The sequence below is a fragment of the Oratosquilla oratoria genome, chromosome 10 (assembly GCF_046742065.1).
Source record: "Oratosquilla oratoria isolate Oo_2021 chromosome 10, ASM4674206v1, whole genome shotgun sequence".
NCBI lineage: Eukaryota > Metazoa > Arthropoda > Malacostraca > Stomatopoda > Squillidae > Oratosquilla > Oratosquilla oratoria.
Genome location: NC_134786.1, coordinates 33245791 through 33255790, shown reverse-complemented (window position 1 = coordinate 33255790; position 10000 = coordinate 33245791). Strand labels below are relative to the sequence as shown.

General features: G+C 38.6%; 1 pseudogene; it reads right to left on the bottom strand.

Annotated features, from left to right (window-relative positions):
• Positions 1-4869: 4869 nt before the first annotated feature.
• LOC143028846 (zinc finger BED domain-containing protein 5-like) lies at positions 4870-5705 on the bottom strand (annotated as a pseudogene).
• Positions 5706-10000: the final 4295 nt, after the last annotated feature.

Sequence of the window (10000 nt, the reverse complement as noted above, 5' to 3'; positions counted from 1 at the left end):
CAATCAATCCCAGAATCTTATTTGCTTTCTCAGAGGCTGAAATACACTGCTTGGATGATTTGAGGTCGTTACTGATAATTACGCCGAGATCTTTTTCACTATCCACTTTTGTTAACGAATTTCCAAATAACTTGTAATCGTACTTACTGTTATTTTTACCTATGTGCATTACCTTGCATTTACTTGTGTTAAATTTCATTAGCCACTTTTCAGACCATTGCTGTAATTGATCTAAATCTTCTTGAATATCTAATTGGTTTGAGTGATCATTTGCCACTCCGCACAGTTTTGTATCATCAGCAAATTTGGAAACAGTAGATTTTAGTCCATGGTCTATATCATTTATATACACTATGAATAGAAGTGGCCCAAGAACGGAACCCTGAGGAACTCCACTTGCAACACTTTTCCATCCAGAAGTTTTTCCATTTAAAACAACTCTCTGTTTTCGACCTTTCAACCAATTACTAGTCCAACCTAATAGGCTACCACTTATTCCATGCATGGCTCTCTCCGTCAAACCTATTTGCCAGTACCCTTTCAACATATCGAGCTTACTCACAAACTTCGCCTTTCCCACACAGTCGATACAGTCATCCAACCTTGGTATTGGGTAAGAATCACTCTTAGTCACTTGGTTCACCTTCCTAAAGTCTGTGCAGAATCTGTATGAATCACTACCTGCCTTCTGCACTAACACACACGGGGAACTCCACGCACTGTTACTTTCCTCAATTAATCCATTTTCCAACATATACTGGACTTCCTTCTTCATGATTTCCCTTTTCTGTGGATTCACTCGGTATGGATGTTGCTTCATCGGCCTGGCATCACCTACGTGGACATCATGTTCCACCACGGTACATCTTCTTGGAGTGTCCGAAAATAATGGTCTATACTTATGTATCTCATGGATGATATCATCCCTCCTTTCACTGCTCAGATGACTCAGTTTGGTTTCTAGGTTTTCTAACACTGTCGAGTTTTCCAAGTTCTTCTCCTCACACCTGCTGAATTTCTCCTCTCCATCATCTATTACTTGGTCTGCACTTACTACGCCGCAACCCAACTCATTCATCTCCTCGGACATTTCTGTCTCCTCCGCCTCCCTTCCATGATATAGCTTAATCATGTTTACGTGGCACAACTGGTTTCTCTTCTGCCTACCAGGAGTGTTGACGATGTAGTTCAGCTCTCCTACTTTCCTCTCAATTGTCCATGGACCACAATATCTTGCCTTCAAGGGATCCCCTTGGACAGGTAATAACACCAAAACTCTGTCACCTGGTTTGAATTCTCTCACCCTCGCCTTCTTGTCATACCACTTCTTCATCTCCTGTTGTGCATTCTTCAGATTCTCTGCGACCAGTACCCTTGCCTTCATCAATCTACTCTTGAATTCTGACACATATGTTAATAGATGTGGGTCATCACTCTTGCCAAGCCACTTCTCTTTCATCATGCTCAAAGGACCCCTCACATCATGGCCGTACACTAGTTCGAATGGATTGAATCCAGTCGATTCCTGTACTGCATTTCTGGCCGCAAATAAAGCTAGTGGGACTCCTTCATCCCAATCTATACCAAGATCCTCACAATATACTTTCAGAATGTTCTTAAGAGTTTGGTGGAATGTCTCCAAGCTACCTTGTGATTGTGGGTGGTATGCACTAGCTAACTTCTGTTCAATATGCAAGCCCTTCAATATCTTCCTGAACATGCCGGAAGTAACGTTGCTTCCTCTGTCAGATTGTATCACTTCTGGAAGTCCTACCCAGGAAAAATATTTCACCAGCTCTCCTTAGTGGAATAGCTTCCGGGAACCTTGTGGCTACACACATTATTGTCAGTAAATAGGAATTCCCTCTCCTAGTTCTCGGTAAAGGTCCAACACAATCTATTATGATTTTGCTGAATGGTTTGCAAAATGCTGGTACGGGCTGCAATGGTGCTCGGGGAATCACTTGATTTGGTTTACCCACTCTCTGACATACGTCACAAGTTTTACAAAACTCCGCAACATTTCTCTTCAAACTTGGCCAATAAAAATGAGTCAACAGTTTCCCTGCTGTTTTCCTCACTCCTAAATGTCCTGCCAAGCTAGACTCATGAGACAAGGCTATCAATGTATGCCTATACTTCTTTGGTGCCACTATCTGCCGTTTCATCTCACAATGCTCCGTTGCGGGTACACTCGCAGGCCTCCACTTCCTCATCAGTACATTGTCGTGAAGATAGAATCCAATAGAACTATCATCAGACACACCATTTCTATTTGCTTCTCCAAAACATTCCTTCAAAGTAGGATCATTGCGCTGGGCATCAATAAGTTCCTTCCTTCCAACATTGAAATCAGGAGATATCTCTAATTTCATCTCCACACTTTCATCTTTCACAGGTTTATGTTCCTTTTCCTCATCAAATATATCACCTAAACCCATATCCTCATCGTTAGTTTCTTTATTCCTCATCATGGCTCTGGTCACTACACAAGCTGGGTAAATTCTTTGAATACTTCCATTATCCGCACTCTCCTTACTTGCATCTACTTCACCTCTGCTCAGAGATTTCCTGCTCCCTGCGACTGGAGTTTCCTCTCCATTTCCAGTCACTTTGGACCTCTTTCCGAATTCCAACATCCAAGACATCTCCTTCACCTTGCACGTCTATACATTCATCCTTCATATTCTCGAGGGGTTTAGCAATCATTCTTGGCTCTGGGACCACCTTATCCCCAGCTAAGTCATTACCTAACAGCATATCCTCCCATTCTATATCTCTAGGTTGCATGTTCCCCCTTGTAAACACTGATTTAAAATGCTTGTTCATAATTTCTGCCATTTCTATTTTCTCTGTGTATTCAACTCCTTGCCGTAGTTTCTCTAATTTTTTGTTTGTTTTTCAGTTTGTTGTTTACATATCTGTAAAATAGTTTTGGTTGATCTTTACATTTTTCAATTACATCTTTTTTATATTTTCTCTTTTCTTCTCTGCACACTTGTACATATTCATTTCTATAACTAGTATATATTTTCCACTTTCCAGGTCTTTTGTCTCTTTTCAGTTTTATCTAAGCTTTATCTCTTATGTCTTTTAACCCCCTACATCTTTTGTTGTACCAGCACTTTACATATTCTTTTTCTTACTTTTGTCTTGGGACATACTTTTCCACTCCTTCTTTAGAAATTTTTGTCAAAATATTCCATTTCTCTTCTACTGTTGTTTCCTCCTTGTGTATTCTTTCCCAGTCTGCTTTTTGAAAGAATTCTCTTAGTTTATCAAAATTTGTGTGTGTGTGTGTGTGTGTGTGTGTGTGTGTGTGTGTGTGTGTGTATGTGTGTGCGTGTGCGTGCATGCATGTGTATTAGCTTGTATTTTTGTACAATATATGTCATAATATAAAGATGGTAAATCACTGACAACTCTTCTCGTTTCAGGTGAGTGCTTTGCAGACAGTGCTGAAGCAAGGTTCTATTCATAGCGTGAGTATGATGCGGCAAATTTTACCATGTTAACTCGGTATACGACAATATATGGCTATTCTCCAAAGGTTACATTATAAGAAGAAGAATACTAATGTTAACGCTCCGAGTAATGTTTATTAACACATTTTTTAAATCTTTGAGGAAATCGCGCTCTCCAAATGTCTCTGGTGAAATTATTTGACACAGGATGACATATCAAATGAGATTTGGTCAATGGTATTGAAAGCTAATTGATTTGTTGGTCTGGTCACATAAGAATGTTTACGTTAAGTCACGTGACCCAGTTTCTCAAGACAAAGATTAAGTTTTAGATGATACAGAAATGCTTGATATCCTTTAAGTTTATATTAGAACGGTTTCTTTATGTATTTCATTGTCGTGAATGATTTGTGTGAAGTTTTCATAATTTTCAGCGTCTAGTCAGTTCACTCAGCGCAGTGGTTCCCAAACCTTTTCAGCTTGTTACCCAATTTAACATGTCACATTAAATATGTTACCCTTTTCACAAAATGTTATCAACATTGATATATATATACATATATATATATATATATATATATATATACATACATATATATATACATACATACATACATATATATATATATATATATATATATATATATATATATATATATATATATGGTTGAATTAAAACACTAGAGATATTTTCATATATTTATTGTATTTGAACATTGTGCATCTCTAGTGACTATTGCCAAAGATGTCAAGAACATCAATGGGATGGATGGAATTGCATACAGCAAGCTAGTTAATGATTTTTTGGCCTCATGGTATAAAGTTCCAGCCTGGCATCATTTGTAACATTGAAGTTAGTCCTCATCTTTTGTTTTCATCCCCAGCATAGTTGAGAGCCCCTTCTCGCAGAGATACATTGTTGAGAATGATACCAAACAACTTCAAGGCTCTTTTGAACAGAGTAGGCGAGTTAGCTAGTCGTGAAATCCAAAAGGAATCTGCATTTTGACTTTGGAATGAAGTTTTTCGTATTGTGATCTCCTTTTTTTTTGTAGGAAAATCATCATCATGAATGGTCTAAATGGTCCACTGAAGACATGTCTCTTTTTGGAAAGTAATGATTCATGCTTGTTTCAAGCCACCTTCAAATGGTCGCTCATCTCTTTGTTGGTGGTCTGTGGAAGTGATCAAGTATCATGACTATTTTTCTCAACAAACTGTTCTAGGGTGGAGAACTGTGCAATCACTTCTTTCTCCAAGTGCTGAATTGAGATTCTTAGTTTTTCCAGACACACAGTCACAGTTGGATGGGCATCAATGACAGTTGTGTTTCGCCCATGGACTTGCAGATTATCACACTGTTCAGCTCCGCAAAAATGTCATCCAATTAACGAAGTCAAGCAAGTCACTCCTTATTGGTGAACTTGGTAGCAAAAGGAGATCCTTTTTGTTCCAGGAATTCCTGAATACCCTTTCGGAGTTTAATGACTCGACATAGGACAACGCTTGCCTCGTGATAACCAGAGAACATCGGTGTGGCAGAGCAGAACTTGATACTATTCTCCCATTTCCTTACACAGCTCCTTGTATATGCGCGAATTCACATCCCTGAACATGATGAAGTTAACGATTTTCAACACATCTTCAAACACTAACTTCAGATTAATAGGCAGGGTTTTCGATCCAAGAGAGTACCAATGAATGATGCAATGATCTACAGAGATTTCTGGATTCACAGCTTGTATGAAGCCTCGTAATCCACAATGACCACAATGTGATATTGAAGAAATCTTCTCCCTTCGTGGTTGTCAGCAGATTTTCGCAGAAAAGGAACTCTTCTTTGGTCTTGTCCTAGTGGACGTAACGGACTATCCCAAAGAGAACAGCACAATTGGCTACGTCACACGATTCTTCAAATTGCAAGGAGAATTGGCTATATGAGTTTTCCTTGATCACTGTTGTAACTTGGGACAGGATATCTGATGCTATGTTATCGACTCGTCGGTGGATTGTGTTGTTTGATAGATCTTGATCCTCCCCAACTTTATATGCAACAAAGTAGGATGCTTTGACCGCAGCTGGAAGCTTTTGGGATTGAATTCCAGGTGAACCAAACTGGATATTCTTCAATGCTACAGCCCGGCGCTTAAAGTAAGCCTGATCCTCATTCTGGAGATTTGGATGACACTTCTGGGGGGGAGCTGAGAGTTTTGATCGCTTGAGGCTTTCATTTGACAACATTGTGATATACCACAAATTGTGGCCAATCATCTCCACCAGAAGATAAATTCACAAAGCCATCGCGAAGAGAGGCGACAGAGTATGTGCTCTTTTTGGTCATTTTATCATTTAATCTGCAGGAAAAGAAGAAAAGAAATGCATAAAAATGTGTGAACACTGAAAACTTAGTATTTATCTTTTCATGGAATTCTAGACAGAATTAGAAGAGCTTATATAGTATAGGAATGATGTAACAGTGAGTAAATACTAATAATGTTGCACAGGGCAGTACACATACTGTACATACCAGCTTATGTCTACCTCGGCTGATGCTCACAGAGAAGCCGACAGTGTAGTAAGCGCTGAAACTATCAGTTGTTTTAAAAAACGATTAAACAACTTTATGGATGGAGATGACAGGTGGTGATGGATACGTAGCTGCCTAGTGAAGGCCTTATGGTCTCTTGCAGTCTCAAATATCCTTATGTTCTTATGTTCTTATGAAATTGAGGCAGCCTCAGGCAGTGAGTGACGAGTACGGGACAGGTCGTCATGAGGGTTATTGAGTGACTTGAGTCCTGAAGCATACCTTTCAAAATATTTTTGGATTGTCACACACTTCGATACATATTTCTTCTTATCTAATACTGTATATTAGTTTTTGATGTCTATTGTTATTCATTTTAACTTTATTTATTATAATAGGTTTACTTTACAACTTTACATAATAAAACTAAGTTAGAATTAATCCTAATGCCAGGTACCGCAATGTTTTTTTCTGATTTTCAGAGTTTTTAACTTTTTTCTGTCTCTCTCCATTACTCTCGATTTTTTTTTTTTCTTTTTAATTACCCACACTTTTGGAACCACTGACATAGGGTGTCTTCAGTGGCGAATCTCTATTCATCTATGTATCCTACCATCCATCCACCCTTATCCTTACCAACACCAACATCAGCACCAACACCAGCACCAACACCAACACAGCACCAACACCAAGGGCGATACCAAAGGCAACACCAGTGGCAACACCAACGCCAACGCCAACTCCAACGCCAACTCCAACGCCAACTCCAACGCCAACCCCAATACCGAAGCCAACGCCAACGCCAAGAACAGCACCAGGACCAACACCATCACAAACCTCATGTTCACCAATACCCTTATCACCCTCACCATCCCATCTTCACCGACACCAATCTCACCCTAGCCACCATTCTTCGCTACGGCGTGGGTACCACGGAAATGAACAGGGTAGATTGATAGCAGCCAGAATGTAAGGAAAAGTACTTTTCTTGAGTTATGTTGCAAATGTAGGAGGACTTGGTTAGTATGGCAACGCTCCATTCCCCTTCTAAAGGTGTCGACATTTTAAGGCCTTCCAACGGGTGACATATATTACAGGTTTTGTTCAGGGGAGAGACGTTATTTTATAAAGCCTGGGGAAGGGGGGAAGGGTGAGTAGGGGGAGAGAACTCCATTAAGGCAACGGCCATTGGAGAGACCATTCAGTCCTGAGTTTGCCCTTCAGCCATCTGTGGTTTTTGTCCTTAATTCTCGTTCGTCCTTCTTATTGGTTCTCATTTCCCTATTTAATTTTTTACCCATTTTTTTTCATTATGTAGTCATTTATTTATTCTTCTATCTATTAATTTGTTTGTATATTCATCCATCTGTTTATAATTTCATTTATTTATCTATTAATTTATTCATATATTTATTCATTTATTTATTTATTTATTGTATTTGTTTATACCCTACTCAAGCATTCAAGTTTCCCTCCCTAGTAGCCTTTGTTTACATGTTTCAAATTGTTCATACTATTCCGTCTTGTTTTACTGTTTCTGCCCTTAGAACATAAGAACATATGAATGAAGGAGACTGCAAGAAACCATAAGGCCTACACTAGGCAGCTCCGTATCCATCACCACTTGTCATCCCCATCCATTTAGCTGTCTAATCGTTTCTTAAAACAACTGATAGTTTCAGCGCTTACTACATGGTTACTAAGTTTATTCCATTCATCGACCACCCTATTAGTAAACCAATTCTTGCCTATTTCCTTTTTAAATATAATTTTTTTCCAGCTTATAACCATTACTACGAGTCCTGCCCTGTTGTTTTAATATAATGACCTTGTTTGCATCACCCTTGTTAAAGCTTTTGATCCACTTGAACACCTCTATTAAATCACCCCGCACTCTGCGTCTTTACAGAGAGTGTAAGTTAAGGTGCCTAAGCTTCTCTTCGTAAGGTAAATTTTTGAATCCATGTATCATTTTGGTCATTCTTCTCTGTACTGATTCTAGTGAATTGATGTCCATTCTGTAGGACGGATACCAAAACTGTACCGCATAGTCAAGGATGGGTCTAACTATCGCTATTTGCCATTTCACTGACCATGTGAACAATTTGTTAAGATCATCCTGCAGAATCTCTGCGTCGTCTCCTGACCTAATTAGGCGTCCTATTTTAGTCTCGTTCGCAAATTTACTAACATCAATATTCATTCCTTCGTTTAAGTCGTTTATGTACATAATGAACAACAAGGGACAGAAAAACCGGGCCCTGAGGGACCCCGCTAGTAACATTGCCCCACCTAGATTTTACTCCATTTGTGGTGGCCCGCTGTTTTCTGTTACTAATCCAAGCTCTAATCTATTCTAACATTTTTCCTCCTATGCCATGGGCTTTGATATTATTTAGTAGTCTCTGGTGTGGCACCTTGTCGAACGCTTTGCTGAAGTCAAGGTAAATAACGTCGTAATTAACATTGTTATCTGACGCCTTATATACTTTAGTGTAAAAGGATGGAAGATTACCCTTGGAGAAACCATTTGTGAATCACGAATTAAATTATGTCTTTCGATGTGTTCTCTGAGTCTATTTACTATTACTGATTCAAGCATTTTTCCTATAACCGATGTCAAACTGATTGGCCTGTAGTTGCATATAGACGATCTATCTTCCTTCTTAAAAAAAATAACAACGTTTGCTTGCCTCCAAGCAGTAGGTACAAAACCAGTGTTTACTGATTTATTAAATATTTTGGTTAACTGGTCGCAGATTTCAAATTTACACTCCTTTAGCATTCTTGGAAAAATGTCGTCTGGACCCGGGAATTTTGTAGTTCTAAGTTTTTCAATGTGCTTGACTACTACTTTACTAATGCTGATATTAGATAGACTACTTTCTTCATCCCCTCTGAAAATCGGATCGCTGTCAGATACTTTATTAACCTCTCATTAGTAAACACCGATAGAAAATAATTGTTAAACTCTTCACTCAATTTTTCCTCCGGTTCTATCATGTCATTTTCATCGCTTTCAATTGGTCCTGTTCTTTCTTTAATTTTTGCTCTATAAAGATGAAAGAAACCCTTTGGGTTGGATCTTGCTTAACTAGCAACCTTAATTTCATAATGACGTTTCGCTGCATGTGTATTATTTTTAACCAGCTTTGCCATTTCGTTATATATATATATATATATATATATATATATATATATATATATATATTTTTTTTTTACGTAAAGTCCTCTTTTCCTTCCGATCTCATGTTTCAATCTGTCCGTCATCCATTTGGGAGTATTACTATTTTTCCGTATTGACTTCAGGGGGATAAATGTATTTTGTGCATTAATAATTAAATCAGTTAGATTGCTATACATTTCATCAAAATCGCTGACCTCTCTGTTGAGCCCTCGCCCCCAAATGACCTGACCTAAGGTATGTATATTACCCTCCGTGACCCGACCCCTGGTCATGACCTGACCCCCGGTCACGCACCGAGACTCGACAATGTCCGAAATGTCTGCGACGTCCGCATGACATATCATATTCAATTCGAAATAGGTTTTATTGTCAAAATTTGCTCCTCTGAAGTCTGATACTTGGACGTTATTCGTATTTTTTAATTCTTTCCAAATAATATGAAATTTTATTTCTTGATGATTGCTAGAGCCTAGACTATCTCCTGGTTTTTCGTTACTCATTAGGTGCTCATTATTAGTTGAAACTAAGTCCAGAGTATTTTCTTCCCTCGTAGGATCGGTAATCACTTGTTTTAGGAAATTATCCTGCACCACATCTAGGAATTTCTTTGTTTCCTGATCTCCTATTAAAGTTTCCCAGTCAATGTTTCTATAATTAAAATCTTCCATGACCAGAACGTTTTTGTACTGGGAAGCTCTGTGAATTTCATGAATCAGGGGATCAGTCTGCTCAATGCTGAGGTTAGAAGGTCTATACAAGACGCCAATAATAAATTTCTTATTCTTGCCTATAATCTCTACCCAAATAGATTCCGTACAGTCC